An 8029-nucleotide genomic window follows, 5' to 3' on the forward strand; every position below is an offset into this window, starting at 1 on the left:
GCCCTGCCTGGGGCTCCTGAGCTTTCACGGCCACCTCCGCAGCCCCCATGGGCAGAACCTCTGAGTTCAAGGCCAGCTCCCTCGCTGGGCTTTGGGATGGGGCCAATTTGTCAAGTTGTTTCAGTGCTTTGATGTGTAAACTAATCATCCGTCATTGTGCTCTAATTAAACCTAAGTGGTGCAATGGATTTGCTGTCATAGAGGCCAGGGCCCTTCCTGGATTGGGGGAAGGAGGGGTAGCGTCTGTCTGCCAAAAGCAGTCCTGTCCCCAGGAGAGCAGAGAGCGAGGAAATGCCAGACAGGAATCTGAAAGGAGCTAGAAATCCTGTTAGGGGTTTCCAGGAGGCTGGAGGAAAATGTGACAAACGAGAAACGAGGGCAGGCCTATGAGTCCCTGATTTCCTGGGTGATGTTGCCCTCAGCATGAGTGTCTAGACATAACAAGCTCGGGTCAAGTGGGTAATCCTTATATGACCTTACTGTTTGTCATGGTAACAGACTCTTGGGGGCCAGCTGGCCCTGACATTGCCAAAATGTTACCCGGTTTCATAAAGCTGGGGTTTCCCTCGTGGCTCAGATGGTAAAGAATCTGCCTGCAATGCAGGAGACCCAGGTTCCATCCCTGGGTTGGGAAGATTGCCTAGAGAAGGAAATGGCTACCCACTCCAGTATCCTTGCCTGGAGGAGTCCATGGACAGAGAAGCCTGGCAAAAAGTCAAAGCCACTGATTAAAAGGTGCAGAGAGGGCAGTATCAGGACTCTTTAGAAAATGGAAATCCTCAGGATTATTTATTTACCCTGGACTGAGCAACTAAGCATGCACACACAACTCCTTGGTATTTGCATTCTAACTTAAAAGAAGGGTTTCTAGAACCGCAGAGTGGAAACAGGGTCCTTCTTCTGAAGGAGAACTAGAGGAAAGGGGGAGAAGATGGTGATGGTACAGTTGACCTCGTGACGTGTGTCCTGGGAGTAAAGTCACTGGTCCTCAGTCTGACTCTTGTGGCTCAAGAGCACCACCAGAGGGCAGGGAAGACGATGTTGATGTCCCTCAATGCTTCCACATTTTGTAATAACTCAACACAGATAATACTGATTTATTTGTACTGTTGACCTAATGTGATTGATAAATCCAGCTCCATAGAGACAGGGCATGGTGGAATGACAAAGCTCTTCTCTTCTTCACCCATGTATTCATTCAGCAACTATTGATTAAGTAACTAGGTACCAGGCATGCTATAAGATCAAGGTTGTGCAAGATACAGATGAAAGATTTCATGCTCTCAGAGGACACATAAGATGACTATGCATGATTGGTGAGTAATTCAATCGAAATCGCACCTTGGAAAGAAAAAAATAGGTCAAGCATATCATATGGAAATGTCTGGATATTTACAATACCCCAGTGTAAGAATGGAGTATAAACAACAAGGTCCTACTCTAGCACAAGGACCTATATTCAATATCCTGTAATAAACCATAATGAAAAAGAATCTGTATATATGTATAACAGAATCACTTGGGTGTATACCAGAAACTAACACGACATTGTAAATCAATAATACTTCAATAAAACAATTTTTTTAAGAAAAGAAAGAGTGGCAGACAGACACTGCTACTTCTTCCTGCCCTCCCCTCACTCCCACATCTGTTCTTTCCTTCTCTGGTAATGGAAATTTTAGCCTTAGATGGTTGCCCAGATGAAAACTACTTTTCCAGTCTCCTTTGTAGCCATCTCCAGTCACAGGACCAGGTCCTGAAAATGGGATGTGAAGAGATGGGAGAGGTGCACCTTTAAAAAGGAAGCAACAGGACTTCCCAGTGGTCCAGTGGCTAAGACTCCACACTCCCAATGCAGGGGGCCTGAGTTCGATGCCTGGTCAGGGAACTACATCCCACGTGGCGGTGGTGGTGGTGGTTTAGTCACTAAGCTGTGTCTGATTCTTGCTGTAGAGTAGCCTACCAGGCTTTTCTGTCCATGGGGTTTTCCAGGCAAGACTGCTGGAGTGGGTTGCCATTTCCTTTTCCAGGGGATCTTCCCGACCCAGGCATCAAACCTGAGTCTCCTGAATTGGCAGGCAGATTCTTTACCACTGAGCCACCAGGGAAGCCCAGATCCCGAATGCCACAACTAAAAATCCCTAGTGCCACAACTAAGTGCTGCTGCTGCTGCTGCTAAGTCGCTTCAGTCGTGTCCGACTCTGTGAGACCCCATAGACGGCAGCCCACCAGGCTCCACCATCCCCGGGACTCTCCAGGCAAGAACACTGGAGTGGGTTGCCATTTCCTTCTCCAATGCATGAAAGTGAAAAGTGAAAGTGAAGTCGCTCAGTCGTGTCTGACTCTTCGCGACCCCATGGACTGCAGCCTACCAGGCTCCTCCGTCCATGGGATTTTCCAGGCAAGAGTACTGGAGTGGGGTGCCATGGCCTTCTCCAGATGGGGTGGTGAGCCACCTCCAATTGTGCAAATAAATGAAAGGGACCTCTGAGGGATGACAGAGCTACCGGCCAGCAGGATCCTGGGCAACCTCCCCTCCTGCCCCGCAAAGGCACCTTATCAGTATGGCCTGCTGCTACTGACTCTTACATGGAAGCAGTACATTATCTTGTTGAAATCACTGATATATCCCAACCAGCGTGGCGTGGAACAAACCAACTAACATAACAGTGCAGAGGGAAGGAAAATCATCATGAAAAAGCATTCAATTCTTCCAAAAAACTTTTTTCTTATCAAGAGCTTATTATGTACTAGGCATTGTTTTGTCTCTAGGGGTTCAAAAATATATGAAATCCTTGACCTCAAGAAGGGAACACAAAACACCGTCATTTTTAATTTTTTAAAAAATTTTATTGGAGTATATTGATTTTATAATTTGTGTTAGTTTCAGGTGTACAGAAAGTGAATCAGCTATATATATAAATATACTCACTCTTTTTTAGATTCTTTTCCCGTATGCACCATTACAGATTATGGAGTAGCGTTCCCGGTCTGTACAGTAGGTCCTTATTCGTTGTCTATTTTCTATACAGTTGAATGCAGAATCTTTTAATAAGGAAGTAGCAGTGGTAGAAATAATCACAGGGTGTCATGAGTAAATAGGAGATGAACACCTCTTTCAGCCTAAAGGCGTCAGGCATTTAACCTGGGCCAGGAGAAACCTGGATGTTGGTAGGAAAGATGGGAGTGGAAGAAAGCCTATGAGCAGAGGCTGCCAGCTTGCCCAGCTTGTGTTTAATCTCACAACCTGGAATTGCTACTGGGAGGGTCCCCTGTCTTTCCAGGTCCTCACCATTCTTGAAAGCATGGTGTAAAGTGCTGCCTTCTCTAGAACACTCTTCTGAGCCTCCCTCACCCAGACTCTGAAAGAATATCTCCAAAGACACTGGTGTTGGGCTGCACCTCACAGGCCTACAAGCCCTGTGCTTGCCCAGCCTCAAGACTAAAGCCTGGAGTCAGTAACAGAGACATCGATAGTTTAATGGAGGGAGGATCTTACATGACTGAAGCAAGGTCCTGGAGCAACGCCCCAGTGTGTGCAGCAGACAGCCGGCAGAACGTGGCAGTAGTCTTTGCTACCAGAGGGAAAAGGAGGTAACCAGTTATAGGGTTAATTAATATCAGATTTGTTCATCAGTTGCCAGAGAAACCAGCAGAGGGGCACACCTCTCATTGCCGCTTTGATAAACTATCATAGTGGGGATGGCTCTGATCTAAAGATTAGAACAATCACTAGCTGGGGTTGGGGGCAAGTACATAGGCATTTACTGGTTAGGCTCTATGATTAAGAGGGAAGGTCAGTCAGGGTGTAGGTGAACCAGGTACTGGTCGAGCAGGAAGAGCAAGAGAATAGTCATCTTGGGTGGCCTAATCATACAACTGGGATTTAACTAGCAACTAGAAAACTAAATTAGTTCCCCTGGAAACTGGGGAGCCCAGAGCAGTGTAAAAAGAACTTGTACTTTAGACCAAGGCTGACAGAGGTTCAGCCCTTCCATTCGCTGACTGTGTGGGACCTTGAACACGTTACTTGTCCCTCTGAGCTCCGTTTCCTCACCTGTGCAAAAGGGAATAACAGTTGTTCCGCCACTCAGTCGTGTCTGTCTCTTTATAATCCCATGAACTGCAGAACACCAGGCTTCCCTGTCCTTCACTATGTCCCAGAGTTTGCTCAAACTCATGTCCATTGAATCAGTGATACCATCCAACCATCTCATCCTGTGTTGCCCCCTCTTGCCCCAGATCTTTCCCAACATCAGGGTCTTTTCCAACTTTCCTCATCTGTGAAAAGAGAAATAACAGTACCTACCTGGAAAAATTGTTGAAGCAACCGAAGTGGATGATGTGTGTAAATGTACCTAACAGAGTGCCTGACACAAAGATAACTTCTTTTCCTTTTTAAAGAAATACTTGTCTGAAAAAGAATCCTTAACTCTGCACATATTATATCACTGATTAGAAAGTGCAAGGCACAAGCAGTCTGCTCGTTCAAATTGACTGCATGTGGAGCAGTTTGGAAGATCCTCATAGATAGAGCCTAAATTCAACTGATTTGTGTTCTGGTCATAGCCAGTATTAAGCAAGGGAAGCGTGTATTGAAGGTGTGAGGGGCAGATAGGAGGAGTTTGCTGGTCATTTCTGGACCTCGTTTACAAAGCTGGCTATTTAGTAAGCTTTTAAGACTTGCCAGATTGGACCTACAAAGCAAAGATTGTTGTCAGCAACCCAAGCTGGGAAAACAGATCATTCATATCCTGGATGCCTCCTAGTAACATTTTTCGGAGAAAGCAGATAAGGCATGGTATTTGCAGTTGCCTGGCCTTGAGTTTTTGATCCTCCCAAACACAGTACCCTTCCCCCCTCCCAAAAAAAAAAAAAAAAAAAAAGCCTGTTCTTGCCCTGGTCTTCCCTATATCAGTAAACGGCACCACCAACACTCAGTTACCAAAGCCAGAAACCCAGCCTTGGGTTCCCCTGATTCCCTTTCCCCTCTGTCCACATCTGTCCTTCAGTAACAGTTCTCTCCCTTTCACGTCTATCCTTCAGTAGCAATTCTCCCCCAACCTATCTTTTGAATCCATCTTCCTCTGTCTTTCTCATCGGCAGCCTAGTCCAAGCCACCGTTGTCTGTTACGTAGAGACTCGCCATTCGGAGAACGGTTTGGAGGGCAGCAGCATTGATAGCAGGCTTTCCAGGGGGTGCAGTGATAAAGAATCCACCTGTCATTGCAGGAGATACACAAGACACGGGTTCAGTCCCCTGGAGAAGGAAATGGCAACCCACTCCAGTATTCTTGTCTAGAAAATCCCATGAACAGAGGAGCCTGGTGGGCTGCAGTCCATGGGGCTGCAAAGAGTCAGATGTGACTGAGGGCACAAACACACACAGCAGTGGCAGGACTCAGGAGCTTGTTGGAGATGCAGAGTCTCACACCCCACCGAGACCCAGGGAATCAGAATCTGCATTTTAATAAAATCCCCAGCTAGGGATTGAACCCAAGCCTCCTGAACTGGAAGCTCAGAATCAACCTCTGGACCACCAGGGAAGTCCCACATTTGTACTTTAAAGATCAAGAACCTAGAGCCTCCTAATGTGGTCTCCCTCTCCTCATCCTACCTAATTCTAACCCATTGGTCTGGGGCCAATTTGTCAATTCCCACGCCACTAAGGTGGCAAAGAGTCAGACACAACTGAGCAACTGAACAACAAGAGCAACACTCAGGGGCTTCCCTGATGGCTCAGCTGGTAAAGACTCCACCTGCAGCGTAGGAGACACCAGTTCCATCCCTGAGTTAGGAAGGTCCCCTGGAGACGGAAATGACAACCCACACCAGTATCCTTGTCTGAAGAATCCACGGACAGAGGGTCTTGGCAGGCTGCAATCCAAAGGGTCGCAAAGAGTAAGACACGACTGAGAGACTGAGGACAAGCCACTCAGATAGTGTAATTTTTTTTTTTTAATTTACCCTGTCACGTGGCATAGGATTGCAGTTCTAATTTCTTACAGATTCTTTTTTCCGCAAGACAAAGACACGACTTCTTCTTCCTTCCCTGAACTACTGAGGGAAAGCATCTTGAGCCATTTCACTGGAGGCTTTCTGTTGTGTTGTTTAATCACTAAGTCATGTCCAACTCTTTTGTGACCCCGTGGACTGGGGCCCAACAAGCTCCTCTGTCCATGGGATTTCCCAGGCAAGAACACTGGAGCAGGTTGCCATTTCCTTTTCCAGGGGATCTTCCCGACCCAGAGATCAAACCTGTATCTCCTGCATTGCAGGCGGATTCTTTGACTGCTAAGCTACCAGGAAACCTCTTTCAGAGGCCTGCATTTATGAAGGGGTTTCATTCTGAGTTCCCTTTTCAAAAGGGCTCAAGGTTTGTCTCCTGCCCAGCACAGGCATGAAAACTCCAGCCACCATCCGTTAGGGTTTGTATTCTGGAACTTTCTCTTGGCCCCTCTCCCATACCCCCACCCCCAGCAGCCAGAGTCCACTTGGAATCTTCCTGTTCTGTGTTTAACTTCCCTCTTAGTCTCTGATCCAAGGTTATTTGTCTCTTTCTATCAAACTCATATATATAGTTCAGTTTAATTTTGTTGTCATTTTTTTCTTAATCTATATTTTATTGAAATATAGTTGACTTACAATGTTTCAGAAGCACAGCAAGGTGATTCAGTTGTATGTACACACATATATTGTTTTTGAAGTTATTTCCATTATAGGTTATTATATTTTTATAAAAATATGTCTTATATTTTAATATTTACATTATAGTTTTTTTTTTTTTAATGAAAGGCATTTCTAGGTATGGGGAGTAAAGGGGGTCTCTAATGGCCCAACTTATCTTGATCCTAGCCAGTTTTTTTGTTGTTTTTTTTTTGCTCCCGGCCACATCACTCGGCATGTGGGATCTTAGTTCCCCAACCAGGGATCAAACCCACATCCCCTGCATTGGAAACACACGTCTGAACCGCTGGACCATCAGGGAAGTCCCCAGGACCATCTTTTTAAAACTGAGATCAGACTCCACCACTCCCCAGTTTAAAGCAGGTCAGTGGTTTCCCCTCTCCTCTAGAACAAAATCCCAAACCCTGAAGAGCACTCTGGTCCTTGCCTCAACTCAACTGTTCAGCCACTTGTGCCCAACCACACAGCCGTTCTATGGGCAGCTCCTGAGCCAAGGACTTTCCTGCCCTTGCCTCCGCCTCACCTGGAAGTCCCTGCCTCGGTCTTCACTCTGATTCCTTCTGTCCTTCACGTTCAGATGTCCCTTCTGGAGAGAAGTCTCCTCACCACCCCATCCCCACCTACCACACTCAAATGCCCTCCCAACTCACCATGAGGAAGCTGCTCATCACAATCAGTAATTGTCTTGTTTGTTTGTATGCTTGTTCACTACATCAGCCACTCTAAAACTCTAAATCCTACAAGGTCTCAGACCAGGTAGGCACCTACCTTGAAGGTGCTTGTATCTGAGGAATGAAGCTGTTGAAAAAATTACATTCTGGAACTGCCTTTCCAATGCGGCAGCTACTAGCCACAAGCCACGTGGGACTTCTGAGCACTTGAACTGTAGCTGGTACAAACTGAGCTGTGTGCTCAATGCAAAGTACACAGTGGATTTCAAGGACTTACTCACACGCTAGTAAAGCAATGCTCAAAATTCTCCAAGCCAGGCTTCAGCAGTACGTGAACCGTGAATTTCCAGATGTTCAAGCTGGTTTTAGAAAAGGCAGAGGAACCAGAGATCCAATTGCCAACATCCGCTGGATCATGGAAAAAGCAAGAGAGTTCCAGAAAAATATCTATTTCTGCTTTATTGACGATGCCAAAGCCTTTGATCATGTGGATCACAATAAACTGCGGAAAATTCTGAAAGAGATGGGAATATCAGACCACCTGACCTGCCTCTTGAGAAACCTGTATGCAGGTCAGGAAGCAACAGTTAGAACTGGACATGGAACAACAGACTGGTTCCAAATAGGGAAAGGAGTATGTCAAGGCTGTATATTGTCACCCTGCTTATTTA

At 46.1% G+C, this 8029-nt stretch overlaps 1 long non-coding RNA gene across 1 annotated transcript; it reads right to left on the bottom strand.

Moving 5' to 3' along the window:
* Positions 1 to 1065: 1065 nt before the first annotated feature.
* Positions 1066 to 7597, bottom strand: LOC132657396 (uncharacterized). The gene is made up of 2 exons (XR_009595507.1): positions 7456 to 7597; positions 1066 to 5220 (listed from the first exon to the last, which is right to left on the bottom strand). It is a non-coding gene; the product is annotated as an uncharacterized LOC132657396 (long non-coding RNA).
* Positions 7598 to 8029: the final 432 nt, after the last annotated feature.

The sequence above is a fragment of the Ovis aries genome, chromosome 11, assembly GCF_016772045.2.
Source record: "Ovis aries strain OAR_USU_Benz2616 breed Rambouillet chromosome 11, ARS-UI_Ramb_v3.0, whole genome shotgun sequence".
NCBI classification, from domain to species: Eukaryota; Metazoa; Chordata; class Mammalia; order Artiodactyla; family Bovidae; genus Ovis; species Ovis aries.